At 39.4% G+C, this 26,797-nt stretch overlaps 1 protein-coding gene and 1 long non-coding RNA gene across 3 annotated transcripts in view; one reads left to right on the top strand and one right to left on the bottom strand.

Moving 5' to 3' along the window:
- UBE2E2 (ubiquitin conjugating enzyme E2 E2) overlaps positions 1–26,797 on the top strand; it is a 249,877-nt gene that overhangs the window by 132,391 nt on the left and 90,689 nt on the right. The gene's annotated exons all lie outside the window — the stretch shown is intronic.
- Positions 1–26,797, bottom strand: part of LOC128329870 (uncharacterized) — a 71,413-nt gene that overhangs the window by 12,273 nt on the left and 32,343 nt on the right. The window contains exon 3 of the long non-coding RNA XR_008309826.1: positions 9,681–9,788. This is a non-coding gene — a long non-coding RNA (uncharacterized LOC128329870). The remainder of the gene's footprint in view (positions 1–9,680; positions 9,789–26,797) is intronic.

Raw genomic sequence — 26,797 nt, 5'->3', positions numbered from 1 at the left:
ACTCGGGACAGGGCCTTCTCTGTTGCTGCTCCTAGACTCTGGAATGCTCTCCCAGTGGCCATTCGTTCCTCAGACTCCATCACGGCTTTTAGAAAGCTTTTAAAGACTTGGCTTTTTACCCAGGCTTTTACATAATCATTTTTACTGCTGCTTCTCTGTGTTTTTATCTGTTGTCTTGTTTTTTATGCTTGTTTGATATGTTTTTAGCTTGGTGTTTTTATTGCTTGGTGTTTTTATTGCTTTTATTGTATGTTTTAATTTTTGTAAACCGCCTTGGGGTTTTCTTTTAACGAAAGGTGGTATAGAAATGTAAAAATAAATAAAAGCAGGTTAACTCTGCCACTCTGAGTGAACCACCTCCCCTCCTCTCCTTTTGCAAAAAGGATAGCAGTCAGCTAATGTGCCAGTTAGCTCAACAGGAAGAACACAGATAAGGCTTACAGAGGTAAATCTCCCCCCTCACAAAAGAAGCAGAGTCAACGATATGAACCTAAGAGATGCACCCATTAAAAGTACTGATTGGATTACTGGACCTTTCCATCTGTGCGGATTTCCCTTCTCACATCTCTACATTCTGCTTTCAAGACAACAGCCTTGGCATATCTTGGCAAGTCCCATATTGTTACACTCAGGAAGAAAGATCAGCAACAATGGAATCCTTGCCGGTTCTACCCAGAACAGCTGTCTGACAAAAAATGGCCACTTGGAATGTGCCCTAAGGATATATTCTTGGGTATAAGAAATCTCAATTACATGATCCAGTCTGCTCCTTGCAATCTTCATGCTCTCTAAGCACCAGCTACCTTGGAGTTACCAGCAGCTTTGGGGGCAATTTACTGTCTATAGGCAGAAAATCAGACAGGGCTGTGTTCAGTACTTCATATCACTCTCCAGATCGCCTTACTTGCCCAGCCTGATCACCTCAGTCTTTCTTGATAACATAGGAAGCTGGTTCCACAGAGGACGCACCATCCTGGATTCACCTCTGCCAACTAACCTCTCCAACCTTCTCGCACTTGCCTTGGCCCAAGCTGTCCCTGAGGAACGAGGTTCACCACTTGCTCCCTGAGTCCTTCGCCCATACCAGGTGATATGAGCATTCGCCCTTCACTGGGCCCAAAATCTATCCCTATTCCTCTTTCTTAAATCCAACCACTTCCTTCCCTAAAAAGCCTCTTTCTCTTGCCCACCTGGGAACGCACACAATTAGGACTTTAAGCTAAAATGCCTCATTGCAGTTAAATGTATTTTTGATAGTAATATTGCTTTAACCACACATTTCTCTCCTGTAGCCTTCCCTACAATAAATATCTTCTTCATTTTAAACTTAAATCTTGTCTCAGTCCAGTCATTTCCTGAGTCCACAGCTTTGCACAAATTAAAACTAAAGTGAAACTGTTCACTTTAGTTTTAAACCGCCCTGAGCCATTTAACCGCCCTGAGCCATTTTGGAAGGGCGGTATACAAATCAAATAAAATAAATAAAATAAAACAAAATGTCACTTTCTGAACTAATTTTCCTCATGCAAGCCCAAAGGTAGATTAAGACTAAAACACTGGAGGTGAGTGGCTGAAAAAGAGGAATGAGCACTCTATGCAATTCTGGAGTGGGTAGAAGAGCTGTAGTGCATGAAATACCCGCAAGTTGGAATGTGGGTGGGGAAAATGGTGAGCAGTGTTCTCCATGTGTGCTTACCTGGGAGTGGGAGAAAGTGTGGGGTGCTCTCTGTGGAGTGGGGTGGTGCTTCAGACATGGGGTGGGATTTGGGCTAATCCTGTTCCTATTTTGTTTACATGCTGACAATGTGGTCTTCTGGTTTTAGTTGTGTGTGTGTGTGTGTGTGTGTGTGTGTATATATATATATATATATATATATATATATATATATATATATATATATAATTATAGGATGGTCTTTGGGCTGACGCACATTGCAGGTCGCACACTTGATTTGGTCTTTTACTCTGATCAGGGTGGTGTTCCCTGGGTGGGGACTTCTGTGATTTCCCCATTGTCATGGACGGACCACCATCTACTTTCTCCCCCATCCCATTTTGGTCTTTTTCTGCCACAGCCTTTTAATTTCAATTTGTAGATCTTTGTATTTTGTTATTTTTTCTATTTCTTTGTCTTCTATTCTGCTATTCTCTGGTATTGCTATGTCAATTATTTTGACTTGTTTTTCTTTCTTCTCGACTACAGTTATATCTGGTGTATTGTGTGGCAGATGTTTGTCTGGTCGGAAGTCCTATAATATTTTTACAACTTCATTTTCTTCAACTTTTTCAATTTTATGGTCCCACCAATCTTTGCCTACAGGTAACTTATATTTTTTGCAGATGTGCCAGTGTATCATCCCTGCTACTTTGTCATGCCTTTGTTTGTAGTCAGTCTGTGCGATCTTTTTACAACAGCTGATTAGGTGATCCACTGTTTCATCTGCTTCTTTACAAAGGCGGCACTTGCTGTTTGTTGTAGACTTTTCTACTTTTGCTCTTATTGCATTTGTTCTTAGTGCCTGTTCTTGTGCAGCCAGTATTAAACCCTCTGTTTCTTTCTTCAAGTAACCATTCTTAAGCCATTGCCAGGTCTTGGTGATGTCGGATTTTCCAATATATTGTGCAAATATTGACCATGAAGGGGCTTATTTTTCCATTTTTCTGCTCGGTTCTTGACTTGTTCTTTCTTGTAGGCCTGCTTTGTTTCATTGGTATTGAATAGTTTCGCGTTGTTGTTGTTGTTGTTGTTGTTGTTGTTATTTCAATTTCTATACCGCCCTTCCAAAAATGGCTCAGGGTGATAGACACGATTGCTCCTAAGCGTCCCCTCCGACCCGCTTCAAAACAGGGCCTTTGGTATACAGAAGATCTACGGGGGCAGAAGCGTCAAGGTAGGCGACTGGAGCACAAGTGGAGAAAAGCTCAACTCGAATCCAACAGATTATGACATAGAGAACATTTAAATATCTATGCTCAGGCAATACGTGCGGCAAGGAAGCGGTTGTTTTCTGCCTGTATTGCATCTGCGAGTTCACGTCCAGCGGAGTTGTTCAGGGTTGTGAGGGGGCTAGTAAGTGCCCCCTCTTCCTTGAATCAGAATTTGGAGCCATCAGTTACCTGCTGCGATGTGTTTGAAGAGTTTTTTGTAGATAAAATCTCTCGGATTCGGGCCAACTTAGATGGAGACTCCACAATTAATTTGATGTCTGAACTCGAGGTGTCCGGCAACTCCTCTTATGTGATTCGACTGGGTCGATTTCAGTTTGTGACTCCTGAGGACGTGGACAAGCTGCTCGGAATGGTGAGGCCTACCACTTGTTCTCTTGACCCTTGTCCAACATGGCTTGTTTTATCTAGCAGGGAGGCTGTTGTGGGAGGCCTGGTAGAAATCATAAATGCTTCTCTGAGGGAGGGCAGGATTCCTCCTTGTCTTAAGGAGGCAATTATTAGACCTCTTCTAAAGAAGCCTGCATTAGATCCCTCAGAGTTGAGCAACTATAGGCCTGTTTCCAATCTCCCATGGCTGGGTAAGGTAATTGAGAAGGTGGTGGCCTCTCAGCTTCAGGCAGTCTTGGAGGAAACTGATTATTTAGACCCATTTCAAACTGGTTTTTGGGCAGGCTATGGGGTGGAGACTGCCTTGGTCGGCCTGATGGATGATCTCCAATTGGGAATTGACAGAGGAAGTGTGACTCTGTTGGTCCTTTTGGACCTCTCGGCGGCTTTCGATACTATCGATCATAGTATGCTTCTGGAATGTCTGAGGGGGTTGGGGGTTGGAGGCACTGTTTTACAGTGGTTCCACTCCTACCTCTCGGACAGATTCCAGATGGTGTCGATTGGAGACTGTTGCTCTTCAAAATCTGAGCTTAAGTATGGTGTTCCTCAAGGCTCCATACTTTCTCCAATGCTGTTTAGCATCTACTTGAAACCGCTGGGAAAGATCATCAGGGGATTTGGAGCTGGGTGTTATCAGTATGCTGATGACACTCAAATCTACTTCTCCATGTCAACTTCTTCAGGAGATGCCATCACTTCCCTAAATGCTTGCCTGGAAGCAGTAATGGATCTAGAAACTGAATCCAGATAAGATGGAGGTACTTATTGTGCGGGGTCAGAACTCTAGAGACGATTTTGATCTCCCTGTTCTAGATGGGGTCACACTTCCCCAAAAGGAACAGGTTCACAGTCTGGGAATACTTATGGATCCACACCTTTCCCTGGTTTCTCACGTTGAGGCAATGGCCAGGGGTGCTTTCTATCAGCTTCGGCTGATACGCCAGCTGCGTCCATTTCTTGAGATGAACGACCTCAAAACAGTGGTACATATGTTGGTAACCTCCAGACTTGACTTCTGCAATGTGCTCTATGTGGGACTGCCTTTGTACGTAGTCCGGAAGCTTCGGTTGTTACAGAACGCGGCAGCCAGGTTGGTCTCTGGGTCATCTTGGAGAGTCCACATCACTCCTTTGTTGATAGAGTTACACTGGCTGCCAATAGGTTTCTGGGCAAAATACAAAGTGCTTGTCATAACTTACAAAGCCCTAAATGGCTTAGGCCCTGGGTATCTAAGAGAATGTCTTTTTCGTTATGATCCCCACTGCCCATTGAGGTTGTCCGGAGAGGTCCATCTCCAGTCGCTGCCAGCTCGATTGGTGGCCACACAGGGACGGGCTTTCTCGGTTGCTGCTCTGAGACTGTGGAATGCACTCCCTACTGAGTTACAATCCTCCCCATCTCTGAAAATTTTTAGTAAGCATTTGAAAACCCACCTCTTCACCCAAGCTTTTTCTGTTCTTTAAAATTTAAGGTTTTAATTCACGGTGATGTTTAAATTGTTAAATTTTGGGGGCGGTGTACAAATGTAATAAATAAACAAACAAACAAACCTCTGTCTATATTGTTAAAATCAATTACATTGTTTTATTATAGCCATATCTATGTTTCCTTTTCCATCTGTTTAATGAGGTGCAACCAATAGTAATCTAGAGCCAACATAAGAGAAATGTACAAAAAAAGAAACATATTTGCCAATGAAGTGAAAATGGGTTTAAATACAATATTTGAGGTGCTTTATATCTGAGTTTGGATCTGAAGTGGGATTGTATATTGTACATAATATTTATTCGGTCATTTTACCAGCAGTTTTACAAATACGAACATTTCAAACATGAACTAAACATTAGAATGTGTTTTACAGAGAATATAACAATATTTTGCCACAGTTCTAATTTTAACTTCATCGCATAAAGAAAATAAAAACCTCAATAAGACATCATCATCTCTTCCATTAAGATTTCTCAAGAGAGGAGAAAGTAACTTTCCTCTGGCTTCATCATAAAAACTATAATGTAAAAAGGCATTTGCTATTGTTTCAATGCAGCCCATGTCACAAGGACAAAAATGATTTGCCAAAGGAATTCCTGCATATCTAATAAATAATAAAATAAATATCTGCCAAACAGGACTGCAGACGGAAAAACATCTAATCTGGCCAGCGTCATGGCTCGTCTATATTCAGGAATCGTAACTACCCGAAGATAGAAGGCCAAATTAAATCCACTCAGTTGATCACCCAAGAACAATCTTTTGGGTATCTGGGAGATTTCATACTGCAGCTCAATATCCATTAGGCATTGAATAATTTGGGTACGAGCTCTGTTGTAACCGAGCTCATGTATAACCTCTAATGAGTATCCACAGCGGGCCAGCTTATCAATGGCCTCAATATGCCATCTGAATTTAAAAGAGTAAAAAATAAAATTTTAACCAGTAAAGAATAATGACTCTCCATAGGCATGTCTGGAGCCTAACCATTCCGACCTCTCTTCTCAGAGCCACCAAGGGGGCACATCTAGGAATAGCCAGTACAGCTCTTAAAAATTTAGACTGCAGTGCCTCCAACGGATCAAGGTTTTTAACTATGCCTTTGCCCAACTGAGCTCCATAAAAAAGTTGAGGCAAAACCTTTGCCGAGAATAGTTTGGCCACGGCCGGAACATAGGATGCACCCTTAGTATAATAATAGGAGAGTACTGATTTAACTACTGGTTTGTCCTTTAAAATTGCAGAGTCGAGGTGAGGTTTGTGTGAACAGGAAGAATGAAATAATGCTCCTAAATACCTAAAGGACTTAACCTGCTCTATCCTATGTGAGCTTATTGACCACCGGTGCCCTCTGGGCCAGTTTGCAAAAAACATAACTTTTGTCTTTGGGTAATTGATCTCCAAGTTCTCCTGAGTACAGTATTTATCTAACAAAAGGAGAGCATGCTTTAGGCCAATAGGTGTTAGTGAGAGAATCGCCATATCATCCGCATATAGTTAAATGGAGACATGCCTAGTTGCGATCTTGGGAGGATGTGTGGAAGGAAAGGAAATAAAAGAAACTATAGAATTAATATAGAGGTTAAATAGCATAGGGGCTAGTATACATCCTTGACAGACCCCTCTATCTGAAGGGATTGCAGCAGTCAGAGCCCCTCGGAAGTTGTAACGTACCTTTGGAGTAGAACCAGAATATAAAGTAAAAATTAACAAAAGCAGTCTTTTCTCGATACCCATATCCCAAAGTCTTTTCCAGAGTCTTTCACGGGGGATAAGGTCGAACGCTGATTTTAAATCAACAAAGGTTGCGAACAGTCCTCTATGTGGCTTCGTTGAATATTTAGCCGACAGGAATTGAAGAACCAGGGCATGATCCAAAGTGGATCCTCCCTCTCTAAAGCCCTCCTGCTCTAGAGCCAGGATATCCCTTTCCTCAAGCCAATCTATTAGCTTTAAGTACAGATGTTTAGCATATATTTTGCTAATTATGCTTAGCAAGCTGATTGGGCAATAGTTTTTAGGATCGCTCCTAAGTCCTTTTTTATAGATTGGAACCACTATAGCTACTTTCCACTCATTTGGTATTTACGCTGTTACATCTATAGCCATGAAGAGAGAGGAAAGGAGCAGGACCCACCAGCTCATATTTGCTTTAAGAGCCTCTATAGCAGGCATCCCCAAACTGCGGCCGTGCAGATGTTGCTGAACTGCAACTCGCAGCATACCCAGCCACAAAAATTGTGTCTAGGGATGCTGGGAGTTGTAGTTCAGCAACATCTGGAGGGCCGCAGTTTGGGGATGCCTGCTCTATAGTGATACTGTCAATTCCAGGAGCTTTCCCAGAGGGGAATGAATTTATCAGCCTCTCCACCTCTGCATGTGTTACAGGGGGCCACGCTGGAGTATCGAGAGTCTGGAGTTGCTGTTCAAAGTCAGTGCTACCACTGGCTTTGATAGCTGGTTTTTGATACAGTGTGCGAAAGTGAGCTTCCCAGGTTTCAACAGAAATGCATGCTGGAAGACAAGGTGTTGACTTATTTAATGCAGGGGTCACCAATTTCCAAAACCTGATCTGATTTCTCTCCTTAGCTGCCTCTATCAAGAGTTTCCAGCCCTCTTTGATTGATTCTTCCTTCTTCCTCTTAATTAGTTGTTTATACTGAGCTTTCTTTTTTGCAACCTCCACTCTGGGAAAGCTACCAGTGTCCATAGTGAAGCTTTTAAAAGCTGCCACCAGTTCCTTTTTTGCTGCCCGGCATTCTTTGTCATGCCATCGCTTGGATGAAAGTCGGATTGGGTGCATAGACTCCATATTAGAATTTGACATAGCCAAGAAAATACAATTTGCAATATTTTCATTGGAGCCAAGGATGTCTTCCATCTGATGGATGGGGGATAATTTTAAAATCCGATCCCGCCATTTAGACATCTCCACAGAATGCAGTAAAGCAGAAACTTGCAAAGCACTACTTTTTGTCCACTTTCTACCTGGAACCAAATTTTCAGTATTTCCACTGGCATTTACACAGTCTCTCCCAGATGTCCGGTCAGTTACCCAAAAGCAACACTCAAGGGGAAAATGATCACTTTCAGAGTGAGAGATCACCCCCCCCAAAAAAGCCAAATAAGGTATCATATTACGGGAAATGGCCATATAATCAATCAGCGAAGGGTTGTTACCGGTCCAATGAGTAAAATGGGCCGGATAATCTGACTCTATAGCACCATTTAAAATATGAAGATCAAGCCGATAACATACCGTTTGTAATCTAAGCCCTCTCAAGTTTGATCTGACATTTCTAGAGAGTCTAGACAGCAGTGAAAAAGAAACAAAATCGCCCTTAAAATGACAGTGAAATCTACTAAAAAGGCCGTTATTATCCGACCCAAGCCAGGCATTAAAATCCCCTGCAACTAAAATCTGTGAACCAGGATACTTCACTTCAAGAGAGGATATAAAATCCTCTAGCTTATCCCAGACATCATAAGTCATAGGGCTAGACTCTTCTGGAAGAATATAAACCGTGATCACCAAAATTTGAACACCATGAGCATCAATGAAAACTGCAAGTGCTAAATCATCTAATCTGCCAATTTGGAATGACCTTAAGATGAACCTGTTTGAGATTAAGACAGCAATGCCTCCCTTGCGCAATTAGCTCTTATAGCTGGTTTGGCATCTATAGAAAAAGTTGTGTAGTCTTTTGAAAAGGACTCGCAGCCCAAGTCTCCTGTAAAAGTAAAATTTCATAATTTGCTAGGAATAAGATAAAACCGGGATCAGCAGAGCATCTCCTCCACCCAGCAATATTCCAATTTAACAATTTTAATTTAGGAACAACACTCATAAGTCAATTACGATCGCCAGAGGCCAAAGTCTCCTCTACCCCCACCGTATGGGGACCAAAACAGCTAGAGTCAGTTTTTTGGTTAATTAGCTGTGGCACAGAGTTGCCTCCCCCATCTTGTTCGAAAGGCTGCGGTTGTGTCTGCTGGTCCACCAGTTTGGTTGCAGTCAACGTTTCTGAGCAAACAGGTGAACCCGAAGCCTAAAGAAGCAATAGAGGGGATGGGCATTGTTGATGGATTCTGAAGTGTGTTTAATTCATCAAAACAGGGATCAGTCAGTATTCCCAGCCACTTATTTTTTCTCCTCCTGTGGATATTCAGTTAGGGCCATCTCTACAAGGTTGGTAAGTGCCTTATTGACCAAACCGGAGTCTAAAAGGGGGACGGTGCAGAAAGGAGAAATTCCCTTTGGGTCAGCATTATCAAGTATTGGCATTTGGGCATCTACAGAATGCAATTTAGTCCACTGGGGGCCTTCATTTTCTGTGAACTTAGACACAAGTTCCTGGTTTTCCTGATGACAGGATGCAAGCGACACAGGAGATACCACCTCCATTAGATTTATCTCATTTATGTCCTCATCTAAAGGAGAGGCTAAGGCATGGAAGGAAGCATTGATAAAGTGGGATTGTATTATTTACATAAAATATCAAACCCATTGGCTGCAAATCCAGTAGTTTGGGTTTACATTTGGAGCTTTGTGTGTGCTCAGATGGTCCTTATTTTGACATCTTGTGTGGCATAGTGGATAAGAGATTAAGAAGTAGATTTCATCTCCGTAGTGAAACCACTGCAGTTTGGGGACATAGTAGTATCGACCTACCTTACCAGGTGATTGTGACTGCTGCAATGAATGCTTTGAACACTGAAGTACTATATTAATACTTAGTTGTTAACTTCATTCTGTTCTGAAGGCAGATCATACAAATGTGCTTAGGATGCTTACAATATACATGTGCTTATATTAGGTGTTTTCCTTGTAGAAAGGAACACTATGCTCTTACCTTGTTTCATCTCATCCAGTAGGTGAAATCCAAATGGCCAAATACTGGTGCTTCTGTGGGTGCATCTGGGCCATGCCCCGTGTTCCTCCCAAACAAAAGCTCCCCCTCCTGCAAAAAAAAAAAAAAGACTACATCTCAAGAGCATTCTAAGGAGCTGAAGCAGATGGCAATGATTTTTTTTTAAAAAATCTAGTCACTATGATGTCATTATAGCTTACCTTCATACAAATGGACTTATGGTGGTATGAAGTACTGTGTTTGGTCTTTTGTGTCATCCTTGTAGCCACCGTCTAGTGATTGTAAATAGTCTCTTTCACAGTAGCTGCAATAGAGCTGACACGTTTTGTACCCCATGCCATAAAAAATAATATTCAAAACTCTATTATATATGCTGGCTGTTATCTAGGATTTTGCAAAATACCATTCATCTTTTTCTTCTTCTGATCTGACTATATTCAGATACTAGCACAATAAAAAATATGTAAAATATGAATGGTTGATATTTTTTGTAAAAAAGATAATACACTTGCATTCAATTAAAGGAACAAGAAAAATGATTTATTGCATAATGTATTATAAGTTAACAGGTGAGAGCCTTTGTGTAATTCTTTGATTTGTATAGATGTGTGGATATATGTATTTTAACTGCTTCTCAACAAGAATGTATTTATAGAAGGTGATGCTATACTTTTTTCAGTTAAAGTAGTTTTCTTTTCCATGTTTTAGTATCTTAAAACCACAAGAGCACAGAGAGCCTGCAAAAGCAAGGATATTAATGTTGTTCATTTAGTAAATTTAGTGCTTGGATGTTAGCATTAGGAAGTGTGTGTTTTCTACCCTAGAATGTGCAGCTGAATACTGTGACCATCTAGGTGGAGCCATTTGAATTCTTCCGCTTACCCATCTCCTTTGATCTTTGAGTAATTGTCACGTGATCACTATTAACAGATTTTATCCAATGGTAATTTCCATCTTGTGTGGTGGATGATGTTTATAATATTTAGATACCTCTTTTCATAGCAGAACAAATGAGAAGATTTCCTGTCCCTTATTAGACCTATATAATATACACCGTAGAAAAACATGTTTTCCATTTAACCTAGTAGTTTTCCTTTGTAGGCTAGACCTATATGATCCAGCATCAGGGTTCAGCATTATTGGACACTTTTTAATGCCCATAGCAGGGGGCTCACATCCAGCCAGAGCACTCCAAAGTTGTGCCTGGACAGTGCTGGTGACAGCAGGGCTAGTGGCAAGTTGCACTGGTCCTGGGGTGGGAGATTCCGCTTGTTCCATACCTCTTATTTCCCTGCCCCCAGTTTCTGTTGGCAGCTTTTCCCTCTCCTTCAGCTTCTGTGGCAGCAGCTCCCCAACCAGCCCTTGGAGGGAAGGGAAAAGAGATGCTGCTAGCAAACAACACAGCAGCTCCTTTCTCTTCCACCCTTGGAGGCCTAGTGGCCCATTTGAGAGGTCAGCCGTGAATGCTTCACCACCACCATGTTCTTGGCTCTTCTCATTCAGTACATGCCTCCTGCTTTCCTCTCAAAGTCCTGTGAGAAATGTAGGGTTAGCAGGATCGGGAGGAAAGCCTTTGTCATTTAGGCAGTACTGCTCCCTACTCATTTCATTATTGTATTGACACAAGTCCACATTCTTGTTGACAGAGCACCAGGGTGTGAGTCTCCCATTGCATCACAGAGTTGTAGCTCCATCATCCCCTTTTTCTCATCATTAACCCAGTCTGGTGGATACTCAGTTTTCCTCCTGCAGTAGCTACTATCATTCTCCACAGTCACCCAAAAGGTGGGGGCGGGGGAGAGAGAGAGAGTGTGTGTTAGGAGCAGAGGCACTCTCACCCCAGGGTGTCCACACCCCCTGGGGGCTCCCAAATCCTCTTTAGTCTGTTCTGGGTGGTGTGGTTTCTGCCCTCAAGAACTTGTGATAAAAATGATGCTTAATTTGCAGGTGGGGGGGCTCCAAAGGCCTTTGGGTCCAGGCTCCAAAATTACCTAGGTGTACCTCTGGCTAGGAGGTGCACTGTAGCCCCCTTGTCTAGATGAACAAAACATGGATTGTGCCCTGTAAATTGCTGTATGTGAGACAGACAAATCACATTGCAGCTTGGCTGTGTGAAATTCTTTAACCAATGGATTTCTTAATGTGGAATTAAGTAATGAAAAGACAATTATATTAGGAACATAGAAAGCTGCCATATCCTGAGTCAGACCCTTGGTCCATCTAGCTCAGTATTGCCTACCCAGCCTGGCAGCAGCTTCTCCAAGAGTGCAGAATGTAGAAACAGAGGAGAATCAAAAAAGGGTGCCAGTAATTGCAATAACACAAACTGTGCAGCATGTAAAGATCTGAGGATCTATGTGGAGGAAATAAGCAAAACACATATATCCATTTAGTTTATAACGGAAGATGCTATATTGATGATCTAGAATAACAATAACAATTATCTTGCAGTCTGTATCTGCACATACATATGACATAGATATTGCATCTCAATAATCTGGACAAAAGTCATTGTTAAAGATGAATACAAATTCAAACCCAAACATATATGTATTAGAAAAAAACAGCATGGATGTATGAAAAAAATGTTTTTCTTATCCATATTGAGAATTAATCTATATAAAAAATGAATAAAAGTCTTGCAATGGTGAAAAATCCTTAAATGAGTAACAATGACAGTGATCTTGCTAGTTGTATCTGCACATGCATGTATAAAGAATATTGCATCTCAGTAAATTGAACAGAAACGTCTTCTGTGTTTAGGTAAAGTCTTGCCAAGATGAAAAAAGTCCTTATAGGCTAGCCCAGGATCCGTGAGCCCATTTCGGAATTAGTCCTTCCTCAGAGAACTGAAATATTCACTTTTCCTCCTCCCTGAGCTCAAACAACAATAACTCAACACCAAAATCCTAATGGAGGCAGCCTTTCCTCCTATACCTTGTTGAGGGGGAAAAAGCTTACTAATTTTTTCCTGTTGATTCAGCGTGCATCTTGCTTTTTTCGCCAAGGGTGCAGGCAAGAATCTCTCTCAGCCCTATCTTGGAGATGCCAGGGAGGGAACTTGGAATCTTCTGCTCTTCCCAGAGTAGCTCCATCCCCTAAGGGGAAGATCTTAAAGTGGTCACACTTCTAGTCTCCCATTCAAATGCAACCAGGGTGGACCCTGCTTAGCTAAAGGGACAAGTCATGCTTGCTACCACAAGACCCGCTCTCCTGTCCACATATTGTCCACCTAAAGACAATATAATCCATAATGGGCAATTCCCAATCATTCTGAATGAAGCGCCACACTCTTTGCAGTGGTTTGTTTTCTCTTTATTATTGAGCAACAGTAACATCTTGTAGGCAGTTTTTCCTTTAAATGGTGGGTCTGCATTCCCCATGGGGAATGCTGTTTATCTAACCAGCCTATCTACACCAGTCCAGATAGTCAGAGGAACAGCCCTGCCACAAGATAATGGTAGGAGGAGATATAACAACAAATGTATTCTTGGTGTGTTCCCTTTCTCATCATGTGGGCTGCTAATGTATCATATGAACAGGCTCATATACACACAAACCATGAGAAAAGACCTCAGGCTATAGTGCCTCTTTGAAACTGAAGATTCAGCACAAGAGAGAGATTGACAAGGGTTAACAGGGTAAATGTGTATTCAGTTCAATTGCACTTACTTCATTCCCTACTGAAACTAAAGCTGAAGTACAGTGCCAAAGGCTTCATGAAAGAGCTAGGTTTTCAGACTACTTGTTTTAATAAAGACTATTTAATTAAAATTAAGATTATTTAAAAGCAACTTAGTCAGTGTGTGTCAGATTTGCTTCTGCATGGACTGTAGTATAATGCCCCCACAACATACACCTTCTAAATCATCTATTTTCCATGAGGCTTAACTCTTTAATCCTCACTCCCAAGAGGAACCAATCATCCCTTACTATCCTTCTCTCCTCCTCCCCACCACTGCCACTGATTTTAAATTATCATTTTGATCCTGTTTTATTGGAAAGTGACGTGTATGGATGTCACTGTATAAAATAATAATATTAAGAATATGTATCTAAGATAAATACATATACATATTTATCCCCAAGTGTAATTGTAAATGGTTTGTTACATTTACACAGTATTAACAAGGCCTTCACAAATTGGGAAACTGTTAAAGAACTTCTTAGGTTAGTACAATCATTTCCTGAGCAATCTTTCTCTTCCCACCCCCCTGCCAAATAATCAACACCAGTTCTAATAAGTGCATTACCATCTTTGCTCTGCTATATATTAACTCCATTTTTCACTTTGCTTTCGGTTTTTAATTTGTCCTTGTTGCTTCAAAACTTTATTTAACCTCTGCAGCAGTGCTTAAATAGTATAATCTTTTAAGAGATACAATTTTCTCTTCATATTTTTGACTCTGAGGTGTGAGATAATAGACTTTGCTGGATATACTCTTAGAAATGAAAAGCCCAGAGATAGGACTTTTCACAACAGGATACATTTGCCCAACATTAAATCCAGCCAGCTTATATTTATCAGTTAGGATCTAAAGAACATCGACTGACAAGCGAGGACACAGCCAGAGGCTACTCTTAATGCAGCCAGAGGCTTTCCCATTTTTGCAGCATGCATGGGGGGGGGGCAATTTTCACTGACTAACCTTCCCTGCCTATGGAAGTGCTCTGTGCTTTCAAAAAAATGTTGTGCTTCAAAAAATATGTTCCTGAGGGTGCATGACCTCATGGACATATTTTTTGGAAGACAGAACATTTCCATAGGCAGTAAAAGTGAAAGTGGGGATACCTATTCAGTTTAATTCTAGTCTGACTGTGAAGATATGGTCTCCTGCTATGTCCTTGCTTCATTGGGATTCAGCCTGTGAACCACCTCCTGCAAATCTAATAGAGTTTCAGACTTTTCTTTCTTTTTTTAACAGCAGCTCTATCATACTGAATTGCAAACTGTATAGGAAACTGAGTGGAGTTCTTAATATCAATTTGTAATATGGCATAAAGATAACTGATTCAGTTGCATTTTACTGGGCTAGTATCCTCATGTGAGTCTAAGCAGCTTTTTGGATCTTGTCTTTTCTTAGTCTAGTACAAAATTATAATGAGAAGAAGATTTTAACAATCTTTCTATTGTGACACTAAGCCAGTTTCTCAAACTGTGATACACCGTAATCACAAAAGAAATACATTGAGAGGAAGATCAAAGGGTTCACTTCATTTCTGTTACCTGCTCACACCTCATAAGTTGTTAAATTATAGATTTATTTATTTATCTATTTATTACATTTATAAACCACCCCATCCAGAGGCTCTGGGTGGTGTACAATAACTTTTAAAAAGACATAAAACCCACAATTAAAACAATGCTAAAAACAATATAAAAATAATTCAAAAATGATTACAACTATTTAAAACCAATTAAAATAAATTTAAAAACAACAACAACACTTTACAAGCCTTGGAAGGCCAGGCCAAATAGATGGAGTGAAGTTGCTCTGTCTTTTGTCAACAAAAATTAACTTGTTCTGCTTGAAAGTCAATTCAATAGACAAGATGTTTACACAACTAATGGATATTACCCAGAGTAATGTGCAAGCAGAATGCTTTCACTCATGCAGTGGGAGGAATGATTTTCAGTGATTCCTCTTCCTTCTGCAGCTGTTTGCACTCACATAAACACCCCAAATATGTTCCTGAATGATTTTCAGGGGGCTGCGGAGGGAATGAAAAATTGTTGAAAAGTATAATCTTTAATCTATGTGTTGGCCAGTACTATCTGTAGTGAGTAAATGAGATAGTATGTTTTGGGTTTTGGACACACTAATCTATGACCGTAGTATAGTTATTGGCCATGATGACCTTTGATGAGAAATCTTCACTTCCCCCCACCAACCAGCTTATTATGTTCAAAGAAGCAGCCGCAGCAGCAAAAACATTAATAGATAACGGTGACTATATGGTGGCTAAACAACTCTACAAATGTAATACATTCTTTCTGCCTTAACTAACTCCTCTGCCTTGGTCCAGCCACACCACAAACAACAATCCTACTACCCAGCCTGCCTCTTTGAACATGTGACATTAGTTTCCTTAGAAACAGAAACTAAAAGCCTGTTTTCCAGAAGCAGAAGCTAGTACTTACTGGGCAAGACTGGGCAGATAAGACCCATTTTTGTGAGATGAAACTGAATGAATAACCATGTTTGGTAGGTAACTGAATGTGTGTGTGAGAGAGACATAAATTTATTTTTAGAGACTGCATGTTGGTGATGAAATTTAATGTTAACCATGTTGGCTTTTTAAGGAGAAATTAAATATTTTAGGATTTGTGGGGCGGGGGGAGGAGTTAAAAATCCATGGCGCATGGTGCCTGGCTGCAATATCAGTTGTTCACAATCAAGCAATGTACGATAAAGATGTAGAAGTAGTGTGGAAGTACACACAGTAGTTTAAAGTAGTTTAAATGGGGGGGAATTTAGAACAACATACATCTTTTTAAGAATAATAGGCAAGTGCATTACATACAGTATACTTACATTAGACACATCTATATTAAATCAAAAGTTTTTTGCAAAGCAATTACTGAACACAATATTTGAACACTGGTTGTTGTATTAAGCCTATATTCAATTGCTGAGGGATAGCTTCATCATCTGGATTCAGGAAATCTGGATTCAGGACATGGGAGCTGTTGAAAAGTTAGTTAGTTAGTTAGTTAGTTTGTTTGTTTGTTTCTTTGTTTCTTTGTTTGACATATTTTTATACCACCCAAAACTTACATCTCTGGGGTGGTTTACAACAAAACAAAATAAATGACAACAGAAGAGGTTAAAACATTAGTTTTAAAAAAATGACAACAGGAAAAAAACTTTACAACAATTTAAAATTTTAAAACAATATTTTAAAACAATGTCGAAACTATTAAGACAGTAATTAATTAAAAGCCTGCGTGAATAGATGCATCTTTAAAGGCTTTTTTTAAGTTGTCAGGGATGGGGGGGCTCTTATTTCAGCAGGAAGCACATTCCAAAGCTTCGGGGCAGCAGCAGAGAAGGTCCGTCCCCGAGTAGCCACCAGACAAGCCGGTGGTAACTGCAGACAGGCCCCTCCTGATAAGTATTCTCTCTAATATTTTTTTTATCTGTGTGCGGAATGCATTTTGTTCTGGATGGAAGTATCAAGGCAGTGTGTGACGTGCACATGCATTCAGAGTGAAACCTTCTTGATTAAACATGAGTGGGATCTAAAATTAAGTGAGCGCACATCAAAAACTGTGGGAGCGCATGCCTTAGAGGGAACATTGCTCCTGATTATCTCAATGGTTGGTGGGTTCATGACAAAAACATTCTCTTAAATACCTAGGGTCCAAGCCGTTTAGGACTTGATAGGTTATAACCAGCCCCTTGTATTTTGCCCAGAAATTTATCGGCAGCCAATGCAGTTCAAGTTAACAGGACACTAGAGGACAGCATTTTTGAAAGGCAGTATAAAAGTATAATGTGTAACAAGTCAGTTTGTGTAGACAATTTGAACACTATTTGCAGCATATGCAAGAACACTATTTGTAACATGTCAACATTGAGTTGATGAACCTTCTGTTACAGTTCATTCTTGTATTAAGGGAAACGGTTACGGCTTTATGGTTTCAAGATACATGAATGAATTTAAAAGCTTTAATTCCCTGGTGTGTTATGTTCTCTCATTATCACCCATGGTACTTGAAAAATATGCTCAATTATACATGGACCCAGAAGCCCATTAGTAGTTTGAAAATGGTCAAGGCCAAGGCATTGAAGAAACATGCTGTAATATAGACACCAGGTGGGACAAAAGGCTTCAGTATACCCAGAAAATAATTGTTATGGGGCAGCTATATAAATAAAGTTGTAATTTAATTCATAAAGGAGTTTGCACTAGGTATTACAACGAACTACCAAAGCATATCCAGACCTCACAAGATCCCAAAGTGAATGAAATTAAGCAGATGTGAAATGTATCATGGAAATGTTACAGAAAACTTGGGGAAATCAATTCAGTTCCAAGATGCAATAATTGTTCAGTATATCCACTGGTCAACTTGTCCCATCAGATGATGTCAGTGAACTCTGGATACCAAGGAATTTGGAGAAGATACCACTGCTTACGACAAATTTCAGTCAGAAAAATTGTCAGGATTCCCAAATTATAACAAGAAGACTTTTTTTCAATCATCAGCAGAACAGTGCAAGATGTAGCTAAGAGAAAAAGTAATTATGCTGAGAGAGCTCCATTTGGACAGATGGTTTTGATTGCACAGAATTTTAATTTTGCCTTTGAAAAGCGTTATGGATCATCCACTTGAATCAATACTTTGATCATTAGCAGTGTGTGATGACTCCTTGAGAGAGACAATGAAGTCAACTGCTAAGCTGCAGAAACCTGCTGAAATTATATCCGAAGTTTCTGCATGTTTATTTGCTGGTATGAGCATCAAGAACAGAGCAACCATTTAACAACAACAACAAAAAAACCCCTCATATAAATAGAAGAGAGTGACAACTCCATTGACCATAATAACAAAACTCTAGAAATAAAAATAATGCTGCAGCAGATCAAAAAGAACAAAGCACCTGATTAATTTTCCAACATTAGGTATGTAGTAAATAGCAAGTTCTTAAAATTTAGCTAATTTCAAGGTAACAGTAGTATTAACCCCTTTTTAAAAAAAATGTGTGAGCAAGCATTCATCAGATCTCTCAGGCAATTATCTTAACAATGGCAACATCAAATTCTCCCTGGCACCCTTATAAAAATATACAGTAAATAAATATATGGAAAAGAGCTTTGATCATGCCTAACGGGGCATGAACTCTGCCAATGAAATACTTCTGAAAGCAAATTTCAAGGACCCTAGAGGCCAAAGCATTAAATTTAGCCAGAGAGAAAGCTCTTCTGAGGAAGCAGACACTAGATTGTTGGTACATTACTATTATTATTTATATACCACTTTTCAACAGAAAACGTTATCAAAGCTGTTTACATAGAAAACGAGCAATAAAAAGGAAATGGCTCCCAGGGGAAATCAGCTGACCCAGCACAGCATCCTTCCAGTGGCTGTTGCTGGTATCTGTATATTTTTGACTGTGAGGGGTTTGAGGAAAGATAAGGAAACCATATTGTTGCTTTATTTTTTTCTATGTAAACCACTTTGAGAGCTTTTTGGTTGAAAAGTGCTATATAAGTAATAGTAAAATGACTTGAATGATTAGTTAAAAGAATGAAAACATTTTGAAAACATAGTTATGATTTAGTATGTGTTTAAATGAATTCATGATGTCAGCAGCTTAATGTAAAAATACTTCTATTTCATTTTCTTTTGTCCGACATAGAATTCATTGCATTAGTAAAGTTGCTTAACCATCTCATTATCACTGTTCCTTATTAAGAATTTTTGGCTATTTTTAACATCATCTGATTGTGTAAGTATTAAATATTATGTTAAAACATAATGACAGGCCATTGTGCTTATACTGATTACAAAACGCTACTTGCTCCAGATGGTTCTGAAGAACACTTTTGGCCCATAGACTATCACCCCTTACCCAGTCCCCATTGCACAATTGGAACCGTTTTGCTCACATAATCCTTATGCTGGATGGTACCCAATATTGTCACTGGAGTTATTAAAGGCTGAAGAGTCTTTTGGCTTGGGTTAACATAAATAAAAATTGCCTTTCTACTGATACGTTGCACATTTTTTACATAAAATTTAGCTTTAGCTTGTTTTAGCCGAGAGGCTCCTTACTGTGGTAAGACAGAAAATAAAATTTACATAGTACAGGAATAGAAGTTGATATATCAGCTGCTCCCTCTTTTAACAAGATGTGCGTAAACATTTGTCCCAAAATATTTTGCAGTGCACAAGTGATGGGTTTGTTTCTATCAGTTCAGCTAATTTGTAGTATGTATTATTACAGTGATCACTTCATCTTGAGTGCATATCATATAGTCTAAAGTATTTTTAGCAGAACTCTTCTAAGCTGTTTCCTGAGGAGGAACATTTCATAACTATTTATAGCTCTTTAAGCATATTGCATTTTATAGGTCTCACATCAGAGTAACACAAAAGCAGTTCCTTTAAATACAATCTTCACAGTTATAAGAATATTTTGTTAATGGCTGCAGTGTTCCCTCTAAGGTGTGTGCATGCATGCGTGCTCACGTGGTTTTTGATGTCCACTCAGTTAATTTTCGATTCCGCTCAGGTTTAATCAGGAAAGTCCCACTCTGAATGCACATGCGTGTGCACTGCCTTGATACTGCCACCCAGAACAAAACTCATTCTGCACACAGATGAAAAAAATTAGAGAGAACACTGAATGGCTGGATGGGTGTGTGCATGAGTGTACACATGTATCTCTATGTGTAATAGGGGTAGATCAACACACAGAGACACAAACTAATTTATTCATGGGTCTTAAAAAATTTGGTCAAGCTGAACACATGTCTTGTATGATTCTCCTAAGAACTGTTCACTGATGTATCAGAAGTCTGTTTGTGGTGTGGCTAATCAGTGAACAAACTGAGTCATACAAGCCAATAAAGAAGTTAATGGGATGTTTTTCTCCATACAACATCTGCTTGTGCCCTTGTTCAGCTGGAACTGGTTCACATAACAGCTTTCATTAAATGTCTGAAATTACGATCTGAGCTTACAGATGTCAGATTTCCACAATAAGACAATTTCTGTGCAGTAGGATGAATGATTTTGTGTGTGCTAGAGTGATAACAGTTGTTTCTTATCTACATAAGATACATCAGTGTTTATATTTTATATTTTAGAGTATACGTTTCAAAAGTACAGCCCTTAACCAAAATCATCTGAAAAGGTGTGATCTGTCTCCTTAAAATGTTACATCTCCTTATTTCCATAAATATCTCTGAAGAATCCTAGTAATAATTACATTGACCAACATCCTGACTAATGAGGTGCCAGCAATTCTAATGAAGCGCTGGCACTTTTCTCATGCCACTGCTGACTTCCAGACTGAGGCAGTGCACAGAGGGGTTGATTTTTGTTGATCTCTCCTGCTTCTTGGTTAATTTTGATGAGCGTTCTCTTTTTAAAAGAGCCGAGAGAGAAAGTACTGTCAGGAGAGCTTAGCAAGAACTACCTCACACAACTTTTAATAGCATGTGCAATTATTTTTAAATATTCCTGAAAAATAAACACTTTTGCAAGAATTAAATATCAGTTACTTAAAGACATATATGTTTAGTGATTCATTTTTTGTCTGCTAGGCTCTATAATCTTGGCTGTAAAAATGGTTCACAGTACTCCTTTATTTTAATTTAACATCTTAATTACATTCAAGTAGGACTGTATAGCATGTTTTAATATACCAAACTGTGGTGTACTCTTCGTCTGATACAAATGCATGTTTTATAGTCCTTGAATAGAGAATCAGATTCTTTATTACAGTGCAGTAAAATAATTTTAATTGCTCCCTTGAACATTAGTGTACTCCCAAGCATAAAGAATACCATACTATGTGCTCAAGTCAGTTATTTCAGTCATTTCCCATTTAACAGTGAAATTAAAAAGCTAGCTTAGTGACATGTGTAATCTTCAGTTCCACCAAAAAGCCATTGATATGGTTTATCTCTGGGTGGGAAGGAAGGTTAGTAAACCTATGGGTTTTCCCAGATCCATGATATACTTATTAAAATTGTCTACCTGGAAGGCAGCTCAAGATCATTCTGTCCAAGTCTTTGCACTTCGACAGACCTTATGAACTCATGTGGTATTAAAAATATTTGATCATATTCTTATGATGTGCTGCAAATAGGTTTCTAGAGCAAGCAAGTATAGTGAAAACAAATCTAGATTTGAACTGTTCCGTGTAAAACTACCTCTATAATTTCAGTGCCTTAAGCCACCTGATGGCGCAGCGGGGAAGTAACTTGCCTAGGGAGCAAGAGGTTGTTAGTTCGAATCAACGCTGGTATGTTTCCCAGACCATGAGAAACACCTACATTGGGCAGCAGCAATATAGGCAGATGCTGAAAGGTATCATCTCATGCGTGGGAGATGGCAATGGTAAACCCCACATGGCTCTGTGGTCACCAGGAGTCGACACTGACTCGATGGCACAACTTTACTTTACTTTAAGAAAGTAGCAAAAGAATTGAATTGGGACAATATTTTTTAAAATGCCATTCAGATATTTGCATAGCTGTTTAATTTGTTCATTCTCTTTTTCTAAATATCATTTACTATGAATATGGAAAGGGAGTCATGTGCATAACTGTTGACCTCTGTAAGAAGAAGCTGTATGTTAATTTTTTTCAATACATTATTTTTATGTTTGATTCAAAACTTTAATGAAAAACATATGTTATCTGCTTCTCATTTTTCAAAAAGCAAGTAAAATAAAGATTTATTTATTTATTTTAATAAATTTTTATACCGCCCACTACCAACATCTTTAGGCAGTTAATTGGCATAAAAAATAATTTCATTAAAATATAGAACAAACTTCCTTAAACAAATGTTGGCTTATCTTGAATTTGTAAATTCATCTGTTGCCTATATGGTCCCTCTTCTCATCCAATAGGTTGCCTGAGATTATACACCTTTAAAAGGCTGCACGTTTAAGGCAGTATCTCAAGTCATGTTGCAGAATTGGCTCTCTCACTGGTTCCATTAATATCAAACAACATAAGTAAGTTGTTTCCATACTTATGGGAACATTTGGGTATCATCAGTTCAGATCATTCTTTTCAGCACTCTTGCTGTTAAATTCTGCTCTCATGAACAAATAATTTCATGCTCTGCTCAAGGATAGCATCAGCCTGAGGGCCCATGGCAAACTCTCAAGGCAGCATGCCCAATATTCAGGTGCCAAGACAAGGCAGTGGAAGCATGAGTCTCTTGCACTACCACAGCCTTCTCCATCCAGCTCTCCCATCTACAAATATCCTCAGGAATGTCCCAATTTTTGTCCTGGAACAGGCTAAGAAGATAGCAGCACAAATGATTTAAACTTGCCACCCTCTTGCCATCCCGTGCAAAGGATTTCCACCCGCAGCCACCTGCAATGATGGAGTGACCCCTAGGAAGCAGACCCATTTGTGCAGTGGGAAAGAACTGGAAAGAAGGAGGATCTGTCACTGAGACATGCAGCAGTAGCTTCTCCTCCTTAGTGAATGGGGAAAACACAGGGACAAGTGAAGAGAAGGAGCTGTTGCCAGCCATAATATCACTCAGCAGTGCCCCATTCAGATAAGCTTAAGGGAATGGGGCAGAGCAGAAGTGACACTGGGACCCAGTTCAGCTTTGCCCCAAATCCTTCCACAACTTGGCTCTGCTTCTGCTACTTAATAAAAACAGAAAGCATCTTTAAAGGTGCCTTATACTGAGTTACAGTATTGGTCCATGTAGTATTGTCTGTTTCAGCTGACAATAGTGCTCTAACATTTCAGGCAGGTCTTGCCCAGCCCTGCTACTTAAGAACCTCATTATTTAAAACTAGAGGTAACGGGACAAAATTTTCACAGAGGCAGAAGCAGAAGCTCACTATCAAAAATATCCATGGTATTCTGTTCTTTCTGTTTTTAGTTTTTAGTTGTTAAGGCAGTTAGTATACAACATAACAGGGAACACTCTGATTAATCCATTTTATTCTACTGACTTCCAAGGGCTTGGTATCTTCAGCAACTATTGGGTATCAGCAAATCTATTCACTAAATGCAAACTTCCATTGAACTGATGCTTTTTGTATTAACTAGGCAGATTCTTTTGTGGCAGAACATAAAGAGCAAATTCAGTCATTTTTCTCACAGCACAAATAGTAGAACTTCAGGGGGGAATTCTGATACTCTAGGAGTCTTGACTAGACTGTATAACAAGATTGTATTTATGTATCAGGTTGAATTAATTCCTCCCCACCCACCCCGATTTTTCAAAGAGATTTTTTTGTGAATAGCTTTTGCCAGGCAAATAAGGTAAGGCTGAATTTATTAGCTGGTAAGCCCATAGTTTCTTACAGATTAATAAAGTTCTTGTCTGAAGGAAGAGGGTGCAGGTTTAGCATTTGGGGAAAGGCTATAGCTTAATACCAGAGCTCATGTTTTACATGCAGAAGGTCCCTAGCATGTCAGTTAACAGGAGGTAGCAGAGTGGGTTGATTTTAATCCAAAGTGATTTAAATCACCAAGTAAAAGAGCTGATTTAAATCAAGGTTCTAATTTATACATTTCCTGAACAATCTTGCATACTAATTTGTTGCTCTAACAGATAAACAGAACTGCCTGCAGCTGAACCTTTATGCTACTTAAGAGCATAATACAAAACCTCTGGTCAAGCTCATATGGCTTTTGCCTACATAACATATATCTGCTTATGGGAGCAATTTGTGAAATTGCTCCAATAAGGAGTTTGACTTACTCTACACATTTAAGACTAAACAATATTGCTTACTTGAAGGTCATAGAACCTTTCTGGACTAGTAGTTGATGGAAGAACTATCTTTTTGGATTCATGGAAATAAAGTATCCATTCTGTTTGTTTAACCATCTAAAATGCATACATTATAATCTAAACAATAATAAATAGAATGCATGACTTACTGAGTCATATTTTAAATGATTGACCTTAGAAGTCCAATTTTTGCCCTCTAAAAAAAAAATTAAATTAAAAAACAGGCTAATGGGCATGGTCCAGTCACTATTAAGTCTCATTGGTAGGTGCTTAAATTGGCAGGTGGTGCCCAGAAAACAATTTTTTATGCGGTAAATAATAAACTTTATTTTAACAAATAAAGTTTATTATTATGTATTACATATCTTTCTTTTGCAAGCAGTGGGACTTATTTTTGAGCTTAGCTTTGATTGTATCATACCCAGTGTTTTTGATACAAGGTTGTGGTTTCAGTTTTAAAAGATGGTTGTATATTTTTAAATGGTGTTATTTTCAGGCCATCAATTTTTATCTAACTAGTAGCAGGGCTGTGAAAGACTTTCGAAAGCTACTCCTAATGTAGAAAAGACTGAATAGACATAGTAAAAGGCAGTGTGTCTTCAGACAAATACATCTCTCCTGGCCTCTCTGTATCCTGTCTTGTACTTAACTGTATATTCTATACTTTTTCTCTACTTTACTGTTGGACAAGTCCCCTGGAGGCTTGATTTTAGTCTTTACTTCTGCTGATGCTGAAGACTGGTTAAATGGGTCAGCAGGTGTCACCTTTCAATTGCAGAACGCGGAATTATGAATGCACCAAAGGCTGATAGTTACTTAAATTTCAGTCTTGGAAGCAGCCACTGTAACAACATTAAAGATTATGTCACAGTTGCTTTATGAGTCTATTGTAGTAGCTGTCTGGATTAAAAGATAGAAATATATTTAACACTGTTGTCTTTGGCATTGTTGAAATAAATGGAATGCATTCTCACTGTTTGGAATTGTTTTCTTTGTAACCTTTCTGCTCTGCCACATCCATTTATTTTTAATAAATGACCATATCAATGGACTTTTTCTGTGGTAGGATAGTAATTATTTTGACTTATCTATACAAATAATTTTTTAAGATTCTTTCTTTTTTAAGATTCTCATTCTTGAATTTTTCAGTTTCCATTAATTCTGTGTACTTGACCAGAACACCTCCCCCTGCCCAGTGGCCGTAGGCCATCCGTTAACATGGGTTGTGTCCTGGCCATGCCCGGGTGTATATAGGAAGTAATTTTGAATAGAGGCTAGGTTTCAGTGCCAGGAGGCGCCAACTCTTGTTCCATTCCTGTCTTTGCTCAAGGCAGCACTGTTCTCTGTGAGCTCTGCTCCTTTTTCTCTGAACTACATTGAAGCTAGTCGTCTTCTGTTTTTCTATCTCTCCCTCTCTTCCATGCCCCACCCCCGATTGTGCGAGGGTGGGAAGAGAGTCATTTTTATTAGCTAAAATTTATCAAACATTCTTTTACTTTTTGCAGTTCGGCTCATTGGCTCCCCCAGGCTCTGGTACCCAATCCCAGGTTAGTTTTGAACCTTTGCTTGTCTCACCCAGTACTACCCGACCCTAACCTGTCACCACCTACATCTGTTGCTCCTGTGAGAGGATCATACTGTATGGACCCTCTCACCCGCCCATACCTCTTTTTATCCCCATCAGACTTAACATGCTAATTGTTACATAGGCACTTGACCCATATCACTCTTTACCAAGTTTGAAGCTGGTTTAAAATCTTGGTTATGGTGAACCATGGTTATTGTTAACAGTATTATTTTTCCTGACATAATTCCTACCTGTGGTTAAGGGTAGAAAATGTAGGGGACTGTATGTGGTCCTGGATGATCAAGCTACTTCCCTTTCCTACTGCTCTTCTGGAACAAGAACTTTGTTAGCCGGACCATTAGTGAAGGTCTGTACAGTTACCTTACTCATCTTTCAGAAGCTCACTGCAATAGAATTTGATAATCCCCACATGTATTTAGCAGTAATTAAATTATCAGAAACATCAGTTAATGTTTTTATTATTGACTATCATAAATTAACCTTATCATTCTAACTTTCAAGGATCAGAGTAGTACAGATTGCAGTCCTTTCAGCTAAGTTCATATGGAGAGCTTTCAAATATACTCATTGTAGATCCAGGTCTTTAAGCCCAATTAAAGAATTCCTCTTTCTGAGTGCAGGGTGTTTTGGTTTTTCATATGTAAGAAAGTAGAAGACATTAAAAGACTGCTTCAAGATACTTTCTGTGAAGGTAATCTTGTTTGGGTAGTATCTCCATAAAAAGGAAATAAAACCTCTGCTAAACTTGGCAAAGAGTTACCTTTTAATGTGGCAATTCTCTTTATCTAGCAGGAGGAGAGTAACTGGCCCTATCCACCCCCAGCACAGTACCTCCAGTGACTGTTGCTGGTGTCTATCTTGTGTTTCTTTTTAGATTGTGAGCCCTTTGGGGACAGGGATCCATCTTATTTATTTATTATCCCCACCCCCACCCGGGAGAACTGGTTTCTGGTATGATGCTGACCGGGGCTGCATAGAGGTATGCTGCAGCCCCAGGCCAACACTTTTGGGGAGAGCACCAGCAGGAGGGGAATGGTGGGGCAGGTAAGG

Source organism: Hemicordylus capensis, chromosome 6 (genome assembly GCF_027244095.1).
Source record: "Hemicordylus capensis ecotype Gifberg chromosome 6, rHemCap1.1.pri, whole genome shotgun sequence".
Taxonomy (NCBI): domain Eukaryota; kingdom Metazoa; phylum Chordata; class Lepidosauria; order Squamata; family Cordylidae; genus Hemicordylus; species Hemicordylus capensis.
This window is presented reverse-complemented; position numbering and strand designations above follow the sequence as displayed.